Source organism: Castor canadensis, chromosome 10 (genome assembly GCF_047511655.1).
Source record: "Castor canadensis chromosome 10, mCasCan1.hap1v2, whole genome shotgun sequence".
Taxonomy (NCBI): domain Eukaryota; kingdom Metazoa; phylum Chordata; class Mammalia; order Rodentia; family Castoridae; genus Castor; species Castor canadensis.
Window position 1 is genome coordinate 86,017,054 of NC_133395.1, and position 21,640 is coordinate 86,038,693.

Below are 21,640 nucleotides of genomic sequence, written 5' to 3' on the forward strand. Positions count from 1 at the left end.
AGCGGGACGGGGAGCTGCCGCTGGCATCCGGAGCTCTGGCGGCCTGCGCCCTCTGTCCCTGTGACCGCAGGCTCTGCCGTGGGAGGCGGGATCCCACGTAGAGGTCGCGCGCTGGCTGCCCTGTCTTGGGTTGAGCGACGGAGCGCGACGTGGAGCAGCACCCGACTGAGGCTCCCTGCTTCTCTGTCCCCTGGCGTCTTGCCCTGGACCCAGTGCACCACCTTGTGGCGAGCCCAGGTGTGGCGCGTCCCGCTGTGGGGCCCGCTGGGGTGCAGGACCCACTTTCTCATGGCTTCCGCACGTCCCTCCCCGCCCGCCTGGAGGGCAGTTGGGGAGCGGTCCCCAACGTGGCCTGGGACCAACCTCGCTGGTGACCCGTGTCGTGGGCGCGCGCCCCAGGAGAGTGTGGGGAGGGGAGAGGATTCGGGGACGTAGCTGTGAGGATTCGGTGTGCGTGGGTCTGGCGGGTGGCCTGGACGGGGTCGGGGTCGTGGTCACGGTGGGTCGTTGTGGTGGTGGTGGTGGTGGTGGTGCTGGGGGTGGTGGTGGTGGTGGGGGGGGTGGTGGCGAAGTCCCCGAAGACAAAAGGAGCAGCGAGGGAGGGAGGAGCAAAAGCCTACAGCACCCGGTATTCCCAGGCGGTCTCCCATCCAAGTACTAACCAGGCCCGACCCTGCTTAGCTTCCGAGATCAGACGAGATCGGGCTCGTTCAGGGTGGTATGGCCGTAGACGCTAGCCGCCGCCTCCGGGAGCCCCAAGAGCCTGCCGAGGGCCCCGGCGTGCGTCTCCACGCTGCTCTCCTGGCACGGCTGGGAGTCCGGGTGGGGGCTGGCAGCCCGGGGCCAGCGGCCAGAGGCCCCGCGCGCCTGCTCGGGCAGCCGGTCTCGCCCAGGTGGCCGCTGGGTGGCTTTCTTCCCGAGGTGTCCTGCTGCCAGGACGAGGGTCAAGTTTTCTCGGGGGAAAATTTCTCAGTGCTCTCGGGCGCTTGTTCTGGGAATGTCCACTGCTGTGGCCAAGGCGGGGGACGCACAGCTCGGGCCAGGGCAAGCAGCCGCCCTCCTCCGTCGCCTCCTGGAGCCGTATCCTTGGGTGGGTGCGTGGCTCCCAGCGGAGGTCTCGGGGACCCTTCCGGTCCTCTTCGTCCGGAAAGCGCCACTGCCCCTCCAGCCCATCAGGAAAACGGCAGCCGCGCCCTTCGCCGACCCGCTCCGCCCTCCTCCACACTCAGGGCCTGGGGCTGCGGGGCTGAATCGTGAGGCTTTCCAGCCCAGGACTTCACCTCTGGCCCCTTTCACACCCGGGATCTTGGGAAGAAGAAACAAAACCAAACACAGCCAAAGCCATCTCCTCCGACCCGGGGCCCCTCCACATCCCTTCCGATCCCGGGTTCCTGCCGGCCTCCCGGGGCGTTTCTCCCAGGCAGGCCTTCGCGGCCACTACACGGGGCTGAGCACTCGAGTCCTCGGGCGTCACGGGGCCCGCGGCCACGCCAAGCACGCACGACTCCCGGGTCTCGTCTGCTCCTGGGTGCCCTGGGCCTCTTCCCTGTGCCGCTGCTGGGTCTTGTGCCCCTGCTTGGCCTCCTTCAGACCCGGCCCCGTGCTACGCGGCCACGTGCTACAGGATCGTGCCAGCAGAACTGGCCCTGGCTGAGCCCCGTACCCACCCTCCTGCCATCCCTGGCCCTGCTAGCAAATGGCAGAGATCCTCTGGCCTCCGAGCCCAGACAAAAATCCTGATGCAGTTGGCCGAGGGGCCGCAAACCAAGGCTTCGCTTGTTCCCGCTCAGGCCCCAGCCATACCCTCTTGTCCTTCGGCTGCTCGTGTGTGGGGTGGGGGAGAGGAGGGTGCGTCCCCGTGCGTGCGTGCGTGGTCTGGGTGTCTCTGCGTGGTGTGTGTGTGTGTGTGTGTGTGTGTTAGATGCCGTGCCTGGTGTAGGTGGGGAAGAGCAAGCCCTCACGCACAGAGCCCCATCACACACTGGGGCCGGGCCGAGGGGGTCAATCTGCTCGGCCTGATTGCGTTGGGCATACATTGCAGAAGGTGGGTTTTCCAAGGCGGAGCAGAGGGTCCCGGCACCTGAGGTTGTCCACGGGGAGAATGTCTGTTCCACGGGGGCAAGCGGTCCCTTCCGTCGTGCCCAAGCCCATGTGACCCCGAAGGCCAGGTGGCCCCGGTCCTTGAGCTGACTGAGGAGTGCTTTGAGACCCGGAGGGTGGCACAGGCGACTGGGCGCCAGCGGCGGCCCTCCCTCCCTTTGAGCGGGACGGGGAGCTGCCGCTGGCATCCGGAGCTCTGGCGGCCTGCGCCCTCTGTCCCTGTGACCGCAGGCTCTGCCGTGGGAGGCGGGATCCCACGTAGAGGTCGCGCGCTGGCTGCCCTGTCTTGGGTTGAGCGACGGAGCGCGACGTGGAGCAGCACCCGACTGAGGCTCCCTGCTTCTCTGTCCCCTGGCGTCTTGCCCTGGACCCAGTGCACCACCTTGTGGCGAGCCCAGGTGTGGCGCGTCCCGCTGTGGGGCCCGCTGGGGTGCAGGACCCACTTTCTCATGGCTTCCGCACGTCCCTCCCCGCCCGCCTGGAGGGCAGTTGGGGAGCGGTCCCCAACGTGGCCTGGGACCAACCTCGCTGGTGACCCGTGTCGCGGGCGCGCGCCCCAGGAGAGTGTGGGGAGGGGAGAGGATTCGGGGACGTAGCTGTGAGGATTCGGTGTGCGTGGGTCTGGCGGGTGGCCCGGACGGGGTCGGGGTCGTGGTCACGGTGGGTCGTTGTGGTGGTGGTGGTGGTGGTGGTGCTGGGGGTGGTGGTGGTGGTGGGGGGGTGGTGGCGAAGTCCCCGAAGACAAAAGGAGCAGCGAGGGAGGGAGGAGCAAAAGCCTACAGCACCCGGTATTCCCAGGCGGTCTCCCATCCAAGTACTAACCAGGCCCGACCCTGCTTAGCTTCCGAGATCAGACGAGATCGGGCGCGTTCAGGGTGGTATGGCCGTAGACGCTAGCCGCCTCCGGGAGCCCCAAGAGCCTGCCGAGGGCCCCGGCGTGCGTCTCCATGCTGCTCTCCTGGCACGGCTGGGAGTCCGGGTGGGGGCTGGCAGCCCGGGGCCAGCGGCCAGAGGCCCCGCGCGCCTGCTCGGGCAGCCGGTCTCGCCCAGGTGGCCGCTGGGTGGCTTTCTTCCCGAGGTGTCCTGCTGCCAGGACGAGGGTCAAGTTTTCTCGGGGGAAAATTTCTCAGTGCTCTCGGGCGCTTGTTCTTCTGGGAATGTCCACTGCTGTGGCCAAGGCGGGGGACGCACAGCTCGGGCCAGGGCAAGCAGCCGCCCTCCTCCGTCGCCTCCTGGAGCCGTATCCTTGGGTGGGTGCGTGGCTCCCAGCGGAGGTCTCGGGGACCCTTCCGGTCCTCTTCGTCCGGAAAGCGCCACTGCCCCTCCAGCCCATCAGGAAAACGGCAGCCGCGCCCTTCGCCGACCCGCTCCGCCCTCCTCCACACTCAGGGCCTGGGGCTGCGGGGCTGAATCGTGAGGCTTTCCAGCCCAGGACTTCACCTCTGGCCCCTTTCACACCCGGGATCTTGGGAAGAAGAAACAAAACCAAACACAGCCAAAGCCATCTCCTCCGACCCGGGGCCCCTCCACATCCCTTCCGATCCCGGGTTCCTGCCGGCCTCCCGGGGCGTTTCTCCCAGGCAGGCCTTCGCGGCCACTACACGGGGCTGAGCACTCGAGTCCTCGGGCGTCACGGGGCCCGCGGCCACGCCAAGCACGCACGACTCCCGGGTCTCGTCTGCTCCTGGGTGCCCTGGGCCTCTTCCCTGTGCCGCTGCTGGGTCTTGTGCCCCTGCTTGGCCTCCTTCAGACCCGGCCCCGTGCTACGCGGCCACGTGCTACAGGATCGTGCCAGCAGAACTGGCCCTGGCTGAGCCCCGTACCCACCCTCCTGCCATCCCTGGCCCTGCTAGCAAATGGCAGAGATCCTCTGGCCTCCGAGCCCAGACAAAAATCCTGATGCAGTTGGCCGAGGGGCCGCAAACCAAGGCTTCGCTTGTTCCCGCTCAGGCCCCAGCCATACCCTCTTGTCCTTCGGCTGCTCGTGTGTGGGGTGGGGGAGAGGAGGGTGCGTCCCCGTGCGTGCGTGCGTGGTCTGGGTGTCTCTGCGTGGTGTGTGTGTGTGTGTGTGTGTGTGTTAGATGCCGTGCCTGGTGTAGGTGGGGAAGAGCAAGCCCTCACGCACAGAGCCCCATCACACACTGGGGCCGGGCCGAGGGGGTCAATCTGCTCGGCCTGATTGCGTTGGGCATACATTGCAGAAGGTGGGTTTTCCAAGGCGGAGCAGAGGGTCCCGGCACCTGAGGTTGTCCACGGGGAGAATGTCTGTTCCACGGGGGCAAGCGGTCCCTTCCGTCGTGCCCAAGCCCATGTGACCCCGAAGGCCAGGTGGCCCCGGTCCTTGAGCTGACTGAGGAGTGCTTTGAGACCCGGAGGGTGGCACAGGCGACTGGGCGCCAGCGGCGGCCCTCCCTCCCTTTGAGCGGGACGGGGAGCTGCCGCTGGCATCCGGAGCTCTGGCGGCCTGCGCCCTCTGTCCCTGTGACCGCAGGCTCTGCCGTGGGAGGCGGGATCCCACGTAGAGGTCGCGCGCTGGCTGCCCTGTCTTGGGTTGAGCGACGGAGCGCGACGTGGAGCAGCACCCGACTGAGGCTCCCTGCTTCTCTGTCCCCTGGCGTCTTGCCCTGGACCCAGTGCACCACCTTGTGGCGAGCCCAGGTGTGGCGCGTCCCGCTGTGGGGCCCGCTGGGGTGCAGGACCCACTTTCTCATGGCTTCCGCACGTCCCTCCCCGCCCGCCTGGAGGGCAGTTGGGGAGCGGTCCCCAACGTGGCCTGGGACCAACCTCGCTGGTGACCCGTGTCGCGGGCGCGCGCCCCAGGAGAGTGTGGGGAGGGGAGAGGATTCGGGGACGTAGCTGTGAGGATTCGGTGTGCGTGGGTCTGGCGGGTGGCCCGGACGGGGTCGGGGTCGTGGTCACGGTGGGTCGTTGTGGTGGTGGTGGTGGTGGTGGTGCTGGGGGTGGTGGTGGTGGTGGGGGGGGTGGTGGCGAAGTCCCCGAAGACAAAAGGAGCAGCGAGGGAGGGAGGAGCAAAAGCCTACAGCACCCGGTATTCCCAGGCGGTCTCCCATCCAAGTACTAACCAGGCCCGACCCTGCTTAGCTTCCGAGATCAGACGAGATCAGGCTCGTTCAGGGTGGTATGGCCGTAGACGCTAGCCGCCGCCTCCGGGAGCCCCAAGAGCCTGCCGAGGGCCCCGGCGTGCGTCTCCACGCTGCTCTCCTGGCACGGCTGGGAGTCCGGGTGGGGGCTGGCAGCCCGGGGCCAGCGGCCAGAGGCCCCGCGCGCCTGCTCGGGCAGCCGGTCTCGCCCAGGTGGCCGCTGGGTGGCTTTCTTCCCGAGGTGTCCTGCTGCCAGGACGAGGGTCAAGTTTTCTCGGGGGAAAATTTCTCAGTGCTCTCGGGCGCTTGTTCTTCTGGGAATGTCCACTGCTGTGGCCAAGGCGGGGGACGCACAGCTCGGGCCAGGGCAAGCAGCCGCCCTCCTCCGTCGCCTCCTGGAGCCGTATCCTTGGGTGGGTGCGTGGCTCCCAGCGGAGGTCTCGGGGACCCTTCCGGTCCTCTTCGTCCGGAAAGCGCCACTGCCCCTCCAGCCCATCAGGAAAACGGCAGCCGCGCCCTTCGCCGACCCGCTCCGCCCTCCTCCACACTCAGGGCCTGGGGCTGCGGGGCTGAATCGTGAGGCTTTCCAGCCCAGGACTTCACCTCTGGCCCCTTTCACACCCGGGATCTTGGGAAGAAGAAACAAAACCAAACACAGCCAAAGCCATCTCCTCCGACCCGGGGCCCCTCCACATCCCTTCCGATCCCGGGTTCCTGCCGGCCTCCCGGGGCGTTTCTCCCAGGCAGGCCTTCGCGGCCACTACACGGGGCTGAGCACTCGAGTCCTCGGGCGTCACGGGGCCCGCGGCCACGCCAAGCACGCACGACTCCCGGGTCTCGTCTGCTCCTGGGTGCCCTGGGCCTCTTCCCTGTGCCGCTGCTGGGTCTTGTGCCCCTGCTTGGCCTCCTTCAGACCCGGCCCCGTGCTACGCGGCCACGTGCTACAGGATCGTGCCAGCAGAACTGGCCCTGGCTGAGCCCCGTACCCACCCTCCTGCCATCCCTGGCCCTGCTAGCAAATGGCAGAGATCCTCTGGCCTCCGAGCCCAGACAAAAATCCTGATGCAGTTGGCCGAGGGGCCGCAAACCAAGGCTTCGCTTGTTCCCGCTCAGGCCCCAGCCATACCCTCTTGTCCTTCGGCTGCTCGTGTGTGGGGTGGGGGAGAGGAGGGTGCGTCCCCGTGCGTGCGTGCGTGGTCTGGGTGTCTCTGCGTGGTGTGTGTGTGTGTGTGTGTGTGTGTTAGATGCCGTGCCTGGTGTAGGTGGGGAAGAGCAAGCCCTCACGCACAGAGCCCCATCACACACTGGGGCCGGGCCGAGGGGGTCAATCTGCTCGGCCTGATTGCGTTGGGCATACATTGCAGAAGGTGGGTTTTCCAAGGCGGAGCAGAGGGTCCCGGCACCTGAGGTTGTCCACGGGGAGAATGTCTGTTCCACGGGGGCAAGCGGTCCCTTCCGTCGTGCCCAAGCCCATGTGACCCCGAAGGCCAGGTGGCCCCGGTCCTTGAGCTGACTGAGGAGTGCTTTGAGACCCGGAGGGTGGCACAGGCGACTGGGCGCCAGCGGCGGCCCTCCCTCCCTTTGAGCGGGACGGGGAGCTGCCGCTGGCATCCGGAGCTCTGGCGGCCTGCGCCCTCTGTCCCTGTGACCGCAGGCTCTGCCGTGGGAGGCGGGATCCCACGTAGAGGTCGCGCGCTGGCTGCCCTGTCTTGGGTTGAGCGACGGAGCGCGACGTGGAGCAGCACCCGACTGAGGCTCCCTGCTTCTCTGTCCCCTGGCGTCTTGCCCTGGACCCAGTGCACCACCTTGTGGCGAGCCCAGGTGTGGCGCGTCCCGCTGTGGGGCCCGCTGGGGTGCAGGACCCACTTTCTCATGGCTTCCGCACGTCCCTCCCCGCCCGCCTGGAGGGCAGTTGGGGAGCGGTCCCCAACGTGGCCTGGGACCAACCTCGCTGGTGACCCGTGTCGCGGGCGCGCGCCCCAGGAGAGTGTGGGGAGGGGAGAGGATTCGGGGACGTAGCTGTGAGGATTCGGTGTGCGTGGGTCTGGCGGGTGGCCCGGACGGGGTCGGGGTCGTGGTCACGGTGGGTCGTTGTGGTGGTGGTGGTGGTGGTGCTGGGGGTGGTGGTGGTGGTGGGGGGGTGGTGGCGAAGTCCCCGAAGACAAAAGGAGCAGCGAGGGAGGGAGGAGCAAAGGCCTACAGCACCTGGTATTCCCAGGCGGTCTCCCATCCAAGTACTAACCAGGCCCGACCCTGCTTAGCTTCCGAGATCAGACGAGATCGGGCGCGTTCAGGGTGGTATGGCCGTAGACGCTAGCCGCCGCTTCCGGGAGCCCCAAGAGCCTGCCGAGGGCCCCGGCGTGCGTCTCCACGCTGCTCTCCTGGCACGGCTGGGAGTCCGGGTGGGGGCTGGCAGCCCGGGGCCAGCGGCCAGAGGCCCCGCGCGCCTGCTCGGGCAGCCGGTCTCGCCCAGGTGGCCGCTGGGTGGCTTTCTTCCCGAGGTGTCCTGCTGCCAGGACGAGGGTCAAGTTTTCTCGGGGGAAAATTTCTCAGTGCTCTCGGGCGCTTGTTCTTCTGGGAATGTCCACTGCTGTGGCCAAGGCGGGGGACGCACAGCTCGGGCCAGGGCAAGCAGCCGCCCTCCTCCGTCGCCTCCTGGAGCCGTATCCTTGGGTGGGTGCGTGGCTCCCAGCGGAGGTCTCGGGGACCCTTCCGGTCCTCTTCGTCCGGAAAGCGCCACTGCCCCTCCAGCCCATCAGGAAAACGGCAGCCGCGCCCTTCGCCGACCCGCTCCGCCCTCCTCCACACTCAGGGCCTGGGGCTGCGGGGCTGAATCGTGAGGCTTTCCAGCCCAGGACTTCACCTCTGGCCCCTTTCACACCCGGGATCTTGGGAAGAAGAAACAAAACCAAACACAGCCAAAGCCATCTCCTCCGACCCGGGGCCCCTCCACATCCCTTCCGATCCCGGGTTCCTGCCGGCCTCCCGGGGCGTTTCTCCCAGGCAGGCCTTCGCGGCCACTACACGGGGCTGAGCACTCGAGTCCTCGGGCGTCACGGGGCCCGCGGCCACGCCAAGCACGCACGACTCCCGGGTCTCGTCTGCTCCTGGGTGCCCTGGGCCTCTTCCCTGTGCCGCTGCTGGGTCTTGTGCCCCTGCTTGGCCTCCTTCAGACCCGGCCCCGTGCTACGCGGCCACGTGCTACAGGATCGTGCCAGCAGAACTGGCCCTGGCTGAGCCCCGTACCCACCCTCCTGCCATCCCTGGCCCTGCTAGCAAATGGCAGAGATCCTCTGGCCTCCGAGCCCAGACAAAAATCCTGATGCAGTTGGCCGAGGGGCCGCAAACCAAGGCTTCGCTTGTTCCCGCTCAGGCCCCAGCCATACCCTCTTGTCCTTCGGCTGCTCGTGTGTGGGGTGGGGGAGAGGAGGGTGCGTCCCCGTGCGTGCGTGCGTGGTCTGGGTGTCTCTGCGTGGTGTGTGTGTGTGTGTGTGTGTGTGTTAGATGCCGTGCCTGGTGTAGGTGGGGAAGAGCAAGCCCTCACGCACAGAGCCCCATCACACACTGGGGCCGGGCCGAGGGGGTCAATCTGCTCGGCCTGATTGCGTTGGGCATACATTGCAGAAGGTGGGTTTTCCAAGGCGGAGCAGAGGGTCCCGGCACCTGAGGTTGTCCACGGGGAGAATGTCTGTTCCACGGGGGCAAGCGGTCCCTTCCGTCGTGCCCAAGCCCATGTGACCCCGAAGGCCAGGTGGCCCCGGTCCTTGAGCTGACTGAGGAGTGCTTTGAGACCCGGAGGGTGGCACAGGCGACTGGGCGCCAGCGGCGGCCCTCCCTCCCTTTGAGCGGGACGGGGAGCTGCCGCTGGCATCCGGAGCTCTGGCGGCCTGCGCCCTCTGTCCCTGTGACCGCAGGCTCTGCCGTGGGAGGCGGGATCCCACGTAGAGGTCGCGCGCTGGCTGCCCTGTCTTGGGTTGAGCGACGGAGCGCGACGTGGAGCAGCACCCGACTGAGGCTCCCTGCTTCTCTGTCCCCTGGCGTCTTGCCCTGGACCCAGTGCACCACCTTGTGGCGAGCCCAGGTGTGGCGCGTCCCGCTGTGGGGCCCGCTGGGGTGCAGGACCCACTTTCTCATGGCTTCCGCACGTCCCTCCCCGCCCGCCTGGAGGGCAGTTGGGGAGCGGTCCCCAACGTGGCCTGGGACCAACCTCGCTGGTGACCCGTGTCGCGGGCGCGCGCCCCAGGAGAGTGTGGGGAGGGGAGAGGATTCGGGGACGTAGCTGTGAGGATTCGGTGTGCGTGGGTCTGGCGGGTGGCCCGGACGGGGTCGGGGTCGTGGTCACGGTGGGTCGTTGTGGTGGTGGTGGTGGTGGTGGTGCTGGGGGTGGTGGTGGTGGTGGGGGGGGTGGTGGCGAAGTCCCCGAAGACAAAAGGAGCAGCGAGGGAGGGAGGAGCAAAAGCCTACAGCACCCGGTATTCCCAGGCGGTCTCCCATCCAAGTACTAACCAGGCCCGACCCTGCTTAGCTTCCGAGATCAGACGAGATCGGGCGCGTTCAGGGTGGTATGGCCGTAGACGCTAGCCGCCGCCTCCGGGAGCCCCAAGAGCCTGCCGAGGGCCCCGGCGTGCGTCTCCACGCTGCTCTCCTGGCACGGCTGGGAGTCCGGGTGGGGGCTGGCAGCCCGGGGCCAGCGGCCAGAGGCCCCGCGCGCCTGCTCGGGCAGCCGGTCTCGCCCAGGTGGCCGCTGGGTGGCTTTCTTCCCGAGGTGTCCTGCTGCCAGGACGAGGGTCAAGTTTTCTCGGGGGAAAATTTCTCAGTGCTCTCGGGCGCTTGTTCTTCTGGGAATGTCCACTGCTGTGGCCAAGGCGGGGGACGCACAGCTCGGGCCAGGGCAAGCAGCCGCCCTCCTCCGTCGCCTCCTGGAGCCGTATCCTTGGGTGGGTGCGTGGCTCCCAGCGGAGGTCTCGGGGACCCTTCCGGTCCTCTTCGTCCGGAAAGCGCCACTGCCCCTCCAGCCCATCAGGAAAACGGCAGCCGCGCCCTTCGCCGACCCGCTCCGCCCTCCTCCACACTCAGGGCCTGGGGCTGCGGGGCTGAATCGTGAGGCTTTCCAGCCCAGGACTTCACCTCTGGCCCCTTTCACACCCGGGATCTTGGGAAGAAGAAACAAAACCAAACACAGCCAAAGCCATCTCCTCCGACCCGGGGCCCCTCCACATCCCTTCCGATCCCGGGTTCCTGCCGGCCTCCCGGGGCGTTTCTCCCAGGCAGGCCTTCGCGGCCACTACACGGGGCTGAGCACTCGAGTCCTCGGGCGTCACGGGGCCCGCGGCCACGCCAAGCACGCACGACTCCCGGGTCTCGTCTGCTCCTGGGTGCCCTGGGCCTCTTCCCTGTGCCGCTGCTGGGTCTTGTGCCCCTGCTTGGCCTCCTTCAGACCCGGCCCCGTGCTACGCGGCCACGTGCTACAGGATCGTGCCAGCAGAACTGGCCCTGGCTGAGCCCCGTACCCACCCTCCTGCCATCCCTGGCCCTGCTAGCAAATGGCAGAGATCCTCTGGCCTCCGAGCCCAGACAAAAATCCTGATGCAGTTGGCCGAGGGGCCGCAAACCAAGGCTTCGCTTGTTCCCGCTCAGGCCCCAGCCATACCCTCTTGTCCTTCGGCTGCTCGTGTGTGGGGTGGGGGAGAGGAGGGTGCGTCCCCGTGCGTGCGTGCGTGGTCTGGGTGTCTCTGCGTGGTGTGTGTGTGTGTGTGTGTGTGTGTTAGATGCCGTGCCTGGTGTAGGTGGGGAAGAGCAAGCCCTCACGCACAGAGCCCCATCACACACTGGGGCCGGGCCGAGGGGGTCAATCTGCTCGGCCTGATTGCGTTGGGCATACATTGCAGAAGGTGGGTTTTCCAAGGCGGAGCAGAGGGTCCCGGCACCTGAGGTTGTCCACGGGGAGAATGTCTGTTCCACGGGGGCAAGCGGTCCCTTCCGTCGTGCCCAAGCCCATGTGACCCCGAAGGCCAGGTGGCCCCGGTCCTTGAGCTGACTGAGGAGTGCTTTGAGACCCGGAGGGTGGCACAGGCGACTGGGCGCCAGCGGCGGCCCTCCCTCCCTTTGAGCGGGACGGGGAGCTGCCGCTGGCATCCGGAGCTCTGGCGGCCTGCGCCCTCTGTCCCTGTGACCGCAGGCTCTGCCGTGGGAGGCGGGATCCCACGTAGAGGTCGCGCGCTGGCTGCCCTGTCTTGGGTTGAGCGACGGAGCGCGACGTGGAGCAGCACCCGACTGAGGCTCCCTGCTTCTCTGTCCCCTGGCGTCTTGCCCTGGACCCAGTGCACCACCTTGTGGCGAGCCCAGGTGTGGCGCGTCCCGCTGTGGGGCCCGCTGGGGTGCAGGACCCACTTTCTCATGGCTTCCGCACGTCCCTCCCCGCCCGCCTGGAGGGCAGTTGGGGAGCGGTCCCCAACGTGGCCTGGGACCAACCTCGCTGGTGACCCGTGTCGCGGGCGCGCGCCCCAGGAGAGTGTGGGGAGGGGAGAGGATTCGGGGACGTAGCTGTGAGGATTCGGTGTGCGTGGGTCTGGCGGGTGGCCCGGACGGGGTCGGGGTCGTGGTCACGGTGGGTCGTTGTGGTGGTGGTGGTGGTGGTGGTGCTGGGGGTGGTGGTGGTGGTGGGGGGGGTGGTGGCGAAGTCCCCGAAGACAAAAGGAGCAGCGAGGGAGGGAGGAGCAAAAGCCTACAGCACCCGGTATTCCCAGGCGGTCTCCCATCCAAGTACTAACCAGGCCCGACCCTGCTTAGCTTCCGAGATCAGACGAGATCGGGCGCGTTCAGGGTGGTATGGCCGTAGACGCTAGCCGCCGCCTCCGGGAGCCCCAAGAGCCTGCCGAGGGCCCCGGCGTGCGTCTCCACGCTGCTCTCCTGGCACGGCTGGGAGTCCGGGTGGGGGCTGGCAGCCCGGGGCCAGCGGCCAGAGGCCCCGCGCGCCTGCTCGGGCAGCCGGTCTCGCCCAGGTGGCCGCTGGGTGGCTTTCTTCCCGAGGTGTCCTGCTGCCAGGACGAGGGTCAAGTTTTCTCGGGGGAAAATTTCTCAGTGCTCTCGGGCGCTTGTTCTTCTGGGAATGTCCACTGCTGTGGCCAAGGCGGGGGACGCACAGCTCGGGCCAGGGCAAGCAGCCGCCCTCCTCCGTCGCCTCCTGGAGCCGTATCCTTGGGTGGGTGCGTGGCTCCCAGCGGAGGTCTCGGGGACCCTTCCGGTCCTCTTCGTCCGGAAAGCGCCACTGCCCCTCCAGCCCATCAGGAAAACGGCAGCCGCGCCCTTCGCCGACCCGCTCCGCCCTCCTCCACACTCAGGGCCTGGGGCTGCGGGGCTGAATCGTGAGGCTTTCCAGCCCAGGACTTCACCTCTGGCCCCTTTCACACCCGGGATCTTGGGAAGAAGAAACAAAACCAAACACAGCCAAAGCCATCTCCTCCGACCCGGGGCCCCTCCACATCCCTTCCGATCCCGGGTTCCTGCCGGCCTCCCGGGGCGTTTCTCCCAGGCAGGCCTTCGCGGCCACTACACGGGGCTGAGCACTCGAGTCCTCGGGCGTCACGGGGCCCGCGGCCACGCCAAGCACGCACGACTCCCGGGTCTCGTCTGCTCCTGGGTGCCCTGGGCCTCTTCCCTGTGCCGCTGCTGGGTCTTGTGCCCCTGCTTGGCCTCCTTCAGACCCGGCCCCGTGCTACGCGGCCACGTGCTACAGGATCGTGCCAGCAGAACTGGCCCTGGCTGAGCCCCGTACCCACCCTCCTGCCATCCCTGGCCCTGCTAGCAAATGGCAGAGATCCTCTGGCCTCCGAGCCCAGACAAAAATCCTGATGCAGTTGGCCGAGGGGCCGCAAACCAAGGCTTCGCTTGTTCCCGCTCAGGCCCCAGCCATACCCTCTTGTCCTTCGGCTGCTCGTGTGTGGGGTGGGGGAGAGGAGGGTGCGTCCCCGTGCGTGCGTGCGTGGTCTGGGTGTCTCTGCGTGGTGTGTGTGTGTGTGTGTGTGTGTGTTAGATGCCGTGCCTGGTGTAGGTGGGGAAGAGCAAGCCCTCACGCACAGAGCCCCATCACACACTGGGGCCGGGCCGAGGGGGTCAATCTGCTCGGCCTGATTGCGTTGGGCATACATTGCAGAAGGTGGGTTTTCCAAGGCGGAGCAGAGGGTCCCGGCACCTGAGGTTGTCCACGGGGAGAATGTCTGTTCCACGGGGGCAAGCGGTCCCTTCCGTCGTGCCCAAGCCCATGTGACCCCGAAGGCCAGGTGGCCCCGGTCCTTGAGCTGACTGAGGAGTGCTTTGAGACCCGGAGGGTGGCACAGGCGACTGGGCGCCAGCGGCGGCCCTCCCTCCCTTTGAGCGGGACGGGGAGCTGCCGCTGGCATCCGGAGCTCTGGCGGCCTGCGCCCTCTGTCCCTGTGACCGCAGGCTCTGCCGTGGGAGGCGGGATCCCACGTAGAGGTCGCGCGCTGGCTGCCCTGTCTTGGGTTGAGCGACGGAGCGCGACGTGGAGCAGCACCCGACTGAGGCTCCCTGCTTCTCTGTCCCCTGGCGTCTTGCCCTGGACCCAGTGCACCACCTTGTGGCGAGCCCAGGTGTGGCGCGTCCCGCTGTGGGGCCCGCTGGGGTGCAGGACCCACTTTCTCATGGCTTCCGCACGTCCCTCCCCGCCCGCCTGGAGGGCAGTTGGGGAGCGGTCCCCAACGTGGCCTGGGACCAACCTCGCTGGTGACCCGTGTCGCGGGCGCGCGCCCCAGGAGAGTGTGGGGAGGGGAGAGGATTCGGGGACGTAGCTGTGAGGATTCGGTGTGCGTGGGTCTGGCGGGTGGCCCGGACGGGGTCGGGGTCGTGGTCACGGTGGGTCGTTGTGGTGGTGGTGGTGGTGGTGGTGCTGGGGGTGGTGGTGGTGGTGGGGGGGGTGGTGGCGAAGTCCCCGAAGACAAAAGGAGCAGCGAGGGAGGGAGGAGCAAAAGCCTACAGCACCCGGTATTCCCAGGCGGTCTCCCATCCAAGTACTAACCAGGCCCGACCCTGCTTAGCTTCCGAGATCAGACGAGATCGGGCGCGTTCAGGGTGGTATGGCCGTAGACGCTAGCCGCCGCCTCCGGGAGCCCCAAGAGCCTGCCGAGGGCCCCGGCGTGCGTCTCCACGCTGCTCTCCTGGCACGGCTGGGAGTCCGGGTGGGGGCTGGCAGCCCGGGGCCAGCGGCCAGAGGCCCCGCGCGCCTGCTCGGGCAGCCGGTCTCGCCCAGGTGGCCGCTGGGTGGCTTTCTTCCCGAGGTGTCCTGCTGCCAGGACGAGGGTCAAGTTTTCTCGGGGGAAAATTTCTCAGTGCTCTCGGGCGCTTGTTCTTCTGGGAATGTCCACTGCTGTGGCCAAGGCGGGGGACGCACAGCTCGGGCCAGGGCAAGCAGCCGCCCTCCTCCGTCGCCTCCTGGAGCCGTATCCTTGGGTGGGTGCGTGGCTCCCAGCGGAGGTCTCGGGGACCCTTCCGGTCCTCTTCGTCCGGAAAGCGCCACTGCCCCTCCAGCCCATCAGGAAAACGGCAGCCGCGCCCTTCGCCGACCCGCTCCGCCCTCCTCCACACTCAGGGCCTGGGGCTGCGGGGCTGAATCGTGAGGCTTTCCAGCCCAGGACTTCACCTCTGGCCCCTTTCACACCCGGGATCTTGGGAAGAAGAAACAAAACCAAACACAGCCAAAGCCATCTCCTCCGACCCGGGGCCCCTCCACATCCCTTCCGATCCCGGGTTCCTGCCGGCCTCCCGGGGCGTTTCTCCCAGGCAGGCCTTCGCGGCCACTACACGGGGCTGAGCACTCGAGTCCTCGGGCGTCACGGGGCCCGCGGCCACGCCAAGCACGCACGACTCCCGGGTCTCGTCTGCTCCTGGGTGCCCTGGGCCTCTTCCCTGTGCCGCTGCTGGGTCTTGTGCCCCTGCTTGGCCTCCTTCAGACCCGGCCCCGTGCTACGCGGCCACGTGCTACAGGATCGTGCCAGCAGAACTGGCCCTGGCTGAGCCCCGTACCCACCCTCCTGCCATCCCTGGCCCTGCTAGCAAATGGCAGAGATCCTCTGGCCTCCGAGCCCAGACAAAAATCCTGATGCAGTTGGCCGAGGGGCCGCAAACCAAGGCTTCGCTTGTTCCCGCTCAGGCCCCAGCCATACCCTCTTGTCCTTCGGCTGCTCGTGTGTGGGGTGGGGGAGAGGAGGGTGCGTCCCCGTGCGTGCGTGCGTGGTCTGGGTGTCTCTGCGTGGTGTGTGTGTGTGTGTGTGTGTGTGTGTTAGATGCCGTGCCTGGTGTAGGTGGGGAAGAGCAAGCCCTCACGCACAGAGCCCCATCACACACTGGGGCCGGGCCGAGGGGGTCAATCTGCTCGGCCTGATTGCGTTGGGCATACATTGCAGAAGGTGGGTTTTCCAAGGCGGAGCAGAGGGTCCCGGCACCTGAGGTTGTCCACGGGGAGAATGTCTGTTCCACGGGGGCAAGCGGTCCCTTCCGTCGTGCCCAAGCCCATGTGACCCCGAAGGCCAGGTGGCCCCGGTCCTTGAGCTGACTGAGGAGTGCTTTGAGACCCGGAGGGTGGCACAGGCGACTGGGCGCCAGCGGCGGCCCTCCCTCCCTTTGAGCGGGACGGGGAGCTGCCGCTGGCATCCGGAGCTCTGGCGGCCTGCGCCCTCTGTCCCTGTGACCGCAGGCTCTGCCGTGGGAGGCGGGATCCCACGTAGAGGTCGCGCGCTGGCTGCCCTGTCTTGGGTTGAGCGACGGAGCGCGACGTGGAGCAGCACCCGACTGAGGCTCCCTGCTTCTCTGTCCCCTGGCGTCTTGCCCTGGACCCAGTGCACCACCTTGTGGCGAGCCCAGGTGTGGCGCGTCCCGCTGTGGGGCCCGCTGGGGTGCAGGACCCACTTTCTCATGGCTTCCGCACGTCCCTCCCCGCCCGCCTGGAGGGCAGTTGGGGAGCGGTCCCCAACGTGGCCTGGGACCAACCTCGCTGGTGACCCGTGTCGCGGGCGCGCGCCCCAGGAGAGTGTGGGGAGGGGAGAGGATTCGGGGACGTAGCTGTGAGGATTCGGTGTGCGTGGGTCTGGCGGGTGGCCCGGACGGGGTCGGGGTCGTGGTCACGGTGGGTCGTTGTGGTGGTGGTGGTGGTGGTGGTGCTGGGGGTGGTGGTGGTGGTGGTGGGGGGGGTGGTGGCGAAGTCCCCGAAGACAAAAGGAGCAGCGAGGGAGGGAGGAGCAAAAGCCTACAGCACCCGGTATTCCCAGGCGGTCTCCCATCCAAGTACTAACCAGGCCCGACCCTGCTTAGCTTCCGAGATCAGACGAGATCGGGCGCGTTCAGGGTGGTATGGCCGTAGACGCTAGCCGCCGCCTCCGGGAGCCCCAAGAGCCTGCCGAGGGCCCCGGCGTGCGTCTCCACGCTGCTCTCCTGGCACGGCTGGGAGTCCGGGTGGGGGCTGGCAGCCCGGGGCCAGCGGCCAGAGGCCCCGCGCGCCTGCTCGGGCAGCCGGTCTCGCCCAGGTGGCCGCTGGGTGGCTTTCTTCCCGAGGTGTCCTGCTGCCAGGACGAGGGTCAAGTTTTCTCGGGGGAAAATTTCTCAGTGCTCTCGGGCGCTTGTTCTTCTGGGAATGTCCACTGCTGTGGCCAAGGCGGGGGACGCACAGCTCGGGCCAGGGCAAGCAGCCGCCCTCCTCCGTCGCCTCCTGGAGCCGTATCCTTGGGTGGGTGCGTGGCTCCCAGCGGAGGTCTCGGGGACCCTTCCGGTCCTCTTCGTCCGGAAAGCGCCACTGCCCCTCCAGCCCATCAGGAAAACGGCAGCCGCGCCCTTCGCCGACCCGCTCCGCCCTACTCCACACTCAGGGCCTGGGGCTGCGGGGCTGAATCGTGAGGCTTTCCAGCCCAGGACTTCACCTCTGGCCCCTTTCACACCCGGGATCTTGGGAAGAAGAAACAAAACCAAACACAGCCAAAGCCATCTCCTCCGACCCGGGGCCCCTCCACATCCCTTCCGATCCCGGGTTCCTGCCGGCCTCCCGGGGCGTTTCTCCCAGGCAGGCCTTCGCGGCCACTACACGGGGCTGAGCACTCGAGTCCTCGGGCGTCACGGGGCCCGCGGCCACGCCAAGCACGCACGACTCCCGGGTCTCGTCTGCTCCTGGGTGCCCTGGGCCTCTTCCCTGTGCCGCTGCTGGGTCTTGTGCCCCTGCTTGGCCTCCTTCAGACCCGGCCCCGTGCTACGCGGCCACGTGCTACAGGATCGTGCCAGCAGAACTGGCCCTGGCTGAGCCCCGTACCCACCCTCCTGCCATCCCTGGCCCTGCTAGCAAATGGCAGAGATCCTCTGGCCTCCGAGCCCAGACAAAAATCCTGATGCAGTTGGCCGAGGGGCCGCAAACCAAGGCTTCGCTTGTTCCCGCTCAGGCCCCAGCCATACCCTCTTGTCCTTCGGCTGCTCGTGTGTGGGGTGGGGGAGAGGAGGGTGCGTCCCCGTGCGTGCGTGCGTGGTCTGGGTGTCTCTGCGTGGTGTGTGTGTGTGTGTGTGTGTGTGTGTTAGATGCCGTGCCTGGTGTAGGTGGGGAAGAGCAAGCCCTCACGCACAGAGCCCCATCACACACTGGGGCCGGGCCGAGGGGGTCAATCTGCTCGGCCTGATTGCGTTGGGCATACATTGCAGAAGGTGGGTTTTCCAAGGCGGAGCAGAGGGTCCCGGCACCTGAGGTTGTCCACGGGGAGAATGTCTGTTCCACGGGGGCAAGCGGTCCCTTCCGTCGTGCCCAAGCCCATGTGACCCCGAAGGCCAGGTGGCCCCGGTCCTTGAGCTGACTGAGGAGTGCTTTGAGACCCGGAGGGTGGCACAGGCGACTGGGCGCCAGCGGCGGCCCTCCCTCCCTTTGAGCGGGACGGGGAGCTGCCGCTGGCATCCGGAGCTCTGGCGGCCTGCGCCCTCTGTCCCTGTGACCGCAGGCTCTGCCGTGGGAGGTGGGATCCCACGTAGAGGTCGCGCGCTGGCTGCCCTGTCTTGGGTTGAGCGACGGAGCGCGACGTGGAGCAGCACCCGACTGAGGCTCCCTGCTTCTCTGTCCCCTGGCGTCTTGCCCTGGACCCAGTGCACCACCTTGTGGCGAGCCCAGGTGTGGCGCGTCCCGCTGTGGGGCCCGCTGGGGTGCAGGACCCACTTTCTCATGGCTTCCGCACGTCCCTCCCCGCCCGCCTGGAGGGCAGTTGGGGAGCGGTCCCCAACGTGGCCTGGGACCAACCTCGCTGGTGACCCGTGTCGCGGGCGCGCGCCCCAGGAGAGTGTGGGGAGGGGAGAGGATTCGGGGACGTAGCTGTGAGGATTCGGTGTGCGTGGGTCTGGCGGGTGGCCCGGACGGGGTCGGGGTCGTGGTCACGGTGGGTCGTTGTGGTGGTGGTGGTGGTGGTGGTGCTGGGGGTGGTGGTGGTGGTGGGGGGGGGGGTGGTGGCGAAGTCCCCGAAGACAAAAGGAGCAGCGAGGGAGGGAGGAGCAAAAGCCTACAGCACCCGGTATTCCCAGGCGGTCTCCCATCCAAGTACTAACCAGGCCCGACCCTGCTTAGCTTCCGAGATCAGACGAGATCGGGCGCGTTCAGGGTGGTATGGCCGTAGACGCTAGCCGCCACCTCCGGGAGCCCCAAGAGCCTGCCGAGGGCCCCGGCGTGCGTCTCCACGCTGCTCTCCTGGCACGGCTGGGAGTCCGGGTGGGGGCTGGCAGCCCGGGGCCAGCGGCCAGAGGCCCCGCGCGCCTGCTCGGGCAGCCGGTCTCGCCCAGGTGGCCGCTGGGTGGCTTTCTTCCCGAGGTGTCCTGCTGCCAGGACGAGGGTCAAGTTTTCTCGGGGGAAAATTTCTCAGTGCTCTCGGGCGCTTGTTCTTCTGGGAATGTCCACTGCTGTGGCCAAGGCGGGGGACGCACAGCTCGGGCCAGGGCAAGCAGCCGCCCTCCTCCGTCGCCTCCTGGAGCCGTATCCTTGGGTGGGTGCGTGGCTCCCAGCGGAGGTCTCGGGGACCCTTCCGGTCCTCTTCGTCCGGAAAGTGCCACTGCCCCTCCAGCCCATCAGGAAAACGGCAGCCGCGCCCTTCGCCGACCCGCTCCGCCCTCCTCCACACTCAGGGCCTGGGGCTGCGGGGCTGAATGGTGAGGCTTTCCAGCCCAGGACTTCACCTCTGGCCCCTTTCACACCCGGGATCTTGGGAAGAAGAAACAAAACCAAACACAGCCAAAGCCATCTCCTCCGACCCGGGGCCCCTCCACATCCCTTCCGATCCCGGGTTCCTGCCGGCCTCCCGGGGCGTTTCTCCCAGGCAGGCCTTCGCGGCCACTACACGGGGCTGAGCACTCGAGTCCTCGGGCGTCACGGGGCCCGCGGCCACGCCAAGCACGCACGACTCCCGGGTCTCGTCTGCTCCTGGGTGCCCTGGGCCTCTTCCCTGTGCCGCTGCTGGGTCTTGTGCCCCTGCTTGGCCTCCTTCAGACCCGGCCCCGTGCTACGCGGCCACGTGCTACAGGATCGTGCCAGCAGAACTGGCCCTGGCTGAGCCCCGTACCCACCCTCCTGCCATCCCTGGCCCTGCTAGCAAATGGCAGAGATCCTCTGGCCTCCGAGCCCAGACAAAAATCCTGATGCAGTTGGCCGAGGGGCCGCAAACCAAGGCTTCGCTTGTTCCCGCTCAGGCCCCAGCCATACCCTCTTGTCCTTCGGCTGCTCGTGTGTGGGGTGGGGGAGAGGAGGGTGCGTCCCCGTGCGTGCGTGCGTGGTCTGGGTGTCTCTGCGTGGTGTGTGTGTGTGTGTGTGTGTGTGTGTTAGATGCCGTGCCTGGTGTAGGTGGGGAAGAGCAAGCCCTCACGCACAGAGCCCCATCACACACTGGGGCCGGGCCGAGGGGGTCAATCTGCTCGGCCTGATTGCGTTGGGCATACATTGCAGAAGGTGGGTTTTCCAAGGCGGAGCAGAGGGTCCCGGCACCTGAGGTTGTCCACGGGGAGAATGTCTGTTCCACGGGGGCAAGCGGTCCCTTCCGTCGTGCCCAAGCCCATGTGACCCCGAAGGCCAGGTGGCCCCGGTCCTTGAGCTGACTGAGGAGTGCTTTGAGACCCGGAGGGTGGCACAGGCGACTGGGCGCCAGCGGCGGCCCTCCCTCCCTTTGAGCGGGACGGGGAGCTGCCGCTGGCATCCGGAGCTCTGGCGGCCTGCGCCCTCTGTCCCTGTGACCGCAGGCTCTGCCGTGGGAGGCGGGATCCCACGTAGAGGTCGCGCGCTGGCTGCCCTGTCTTGGGTTGAGCGACGGAGCGCGACGTGGAGCAGCACCCGACTGAGGCTCCCTGCTTCTCTGTCCCCTGGCGTCTTGCCCTGGACCCAGTGCACCACCTTGTGGCGAGCCCAGGTGTGGCGCGTCCCGCTGTGGGGCCCGCTGGGGTGCAGGACCCACTTTCTCATGGCTTCCGCACGTCCCTCCCCGCCCGCCTGGAGGGCAGTTGGGGAGCGGTCCCCAACGTGGCCTGGGACCAACCTCGCTGGTGACCCGTGTCGCGGGCGCGCGCCCCAGGAGAGTGTGGGGAGGGGAGAGGATTCGGGGACGTAGCTGTGAGGATTCGGTGTGCGTGGGTCTGGCGGGTGGCCCGGACGGGGTCGGGGTCGTGGTCACGGTGGGTCGTTGTGGTGGTGGTGGTGGTGGTGGTGCTGGGGGTGGTGGTGGTGGTGGGGGGGGTGGTGGCGAAGTCCCCGAAGACAAAAGGAGCAGCGAGGGAGGGAGGAGCAAAAGCCTACAGCACCCGGTATTCCCAGGCGGTCTCCCATCCAAGTACTAACCAGGCCCGACCCTGCTTAGCTTCCGAGATCAGACGAGATCGGGCGCGTTCAGGGTGGTATGGCCGTAGACGCTAGCCGCCGCCTCCAGGAGCCCCAAGAGCCTGCCGAGGGCCCCGGCGTGCGTCTCCACGCTGCTCTCCTGGCACGGCTGGGAGTCCGGGTGGGGGCTGGCAGCCCGGGGCCAGCGGCCAGAGGCCCCGCGCGCCTGCTCGGGCAGCCGGTCTCGCCCAGGTGGCCGCTGGGTGGCTTTCTTCCCGAGGTGTCCTGCTGCCAGGACGAGGGTCAAGTTTTCTCGGGGGAAAATTTCTCAGTGCTCTCGGGCGCTTGTTCTTCTGGGAATGTCCACTGCTGTGGCCAAGGCGGGGGACGCACAGCTCGGGCCAGGGCAAGCAGCCGCCCTCCTCCGTCGCCTCCTGGAGCCGTATCCTTGGGTGGGTGCGTGGCTCCCAGCGGAGGTCTCGGGGACCCTTCCGGTCCTCTTCGTCCGGAAAGCGCCACTGCCCCTCCAGCCCATCAGGAAAACGGCAGCCGCGCCCTTCGCCGACCCGCTCCGCCCTCCTCCACACTCAGGGCCTGGGGCTGCGGGGCTGAATCGTGAGGC

At 67.9% G+C, this 21,640-nt stretch overlaps 10 non-coding genes across 10 annotated transcripts; all 10 read right to left on the minus strand.

Annotated features, from left to right (window-relative positions):
* Positions 1-613: 613 nt before the first annotated feature.
* On the minus strand, positions 614-732 carry LOC141412714 (5S ribosomal RNA). Its single transcript, XR_012437556.1, has one exon. It is a non-coding gene; the product is annotated as a 5S ribosomal RNA (ribosomal RNA).
* A 2,141-nt stretch (positions 733-2,873) lies between these two features.
* On the minus strand, positions 2,874-2,992 carry LOC141411788 (5S ribosomal RNA). The gene has a single exon (XR_012436627.1). It is a non-coding gene; the product is annotated as a 5S ribosomal RNA (ribosomal RNA).
* A 2,142-nt stretch (positions 2,993-5,134) lies between these two features.
* Positions 5,135-5,253, minus strand: LOC141412882 (5S ribosomal RNA). Its single transcript, XR_012437724.1, has one exon. It is a non-coding gene; the product is annotated as a 5S ribosomal RNA (ribosomal RNA).
* A 2,141-nt stretch (positions 5,254-7,394) lies between these two features.
* On the minus strand, positions 7,395-7,513 carry LOC141411603 (5S ribosomal RNA). The gene has a single exon (XR_012436443.1). It is a non-coding gene; the product is annotated as a 5S ribosomal RNA (ribosomal RNA).
* Positions 7,514-9,658: 2,145 nt separating this feature from the next.
* On the minus strand, positions 9,659-9,777 carry LOC141411799 (5S ribosomal RNA). Its single transcript, XR_012436638.1, has one exon. It is a non-coding gene; the product is annotated as a 5S ribosomal RNA (ribosomal RNA).
* Positions 9,778-11,922: 2,145 nt separating this feature from the next.
* On the minus strand, positions 11,923-12,041 carry LOC141411810 (5S ribosomal RNA). Its single transcript, XR_012436649.1, has one exon. It is a non-coding gene; the product is annotated as a 5S ribosomal RNA (ribosomal RNA).
* A 2,145-nt stretch (positions 12,042-14,186) lies between these two features.
* On the minus strand, positions 14,187-14,305 carry LOC141411821 (5S ribosomal RNA). The gene has a single exon (XR_012436662.1). It is a non-coding gene; the product is annotated as a 5S ribosomal RNA (ribosomal RNA).
* A 2,150-nt stretch (positions 14,306-16,455) lies between these two features.
* Positions 16,456-16,574, minus strand: LOC141411833 (5S ribosomal RNA). The gene has a single exon (XR_012436674.1). It is a non-coding gene; the product is annotated as a 5S ribosomal RNA (ribosomal RNA).
* A 2,150-nt stretch (positions 16,575-18,724) lies between these two features.
* On the minus strand, positions 18,725-18,843 carry LOC141411845 (5S ribosomal RNA). Its single transcript, XR_012436685.1, has one exon. It is a non-coding gene; the product is annotated as a 5S ribosomal RNA (ribosomal RNA).
* A 2,147-nt stretch (positions 18,844-20,990) lies between these two features.
* Positions 20,991-21,109, minus strand: LOC141411856 (5S ribosomal RNA). Its single transcript, XR_012436696.1, has one exon. It is a non-coding gene; the product is annotated as a 5S ribosomal RNA (ribosomal RNA).
* Between the last annotated feature and the right edge of the window lie 531 nt (positions 21,110-21,640).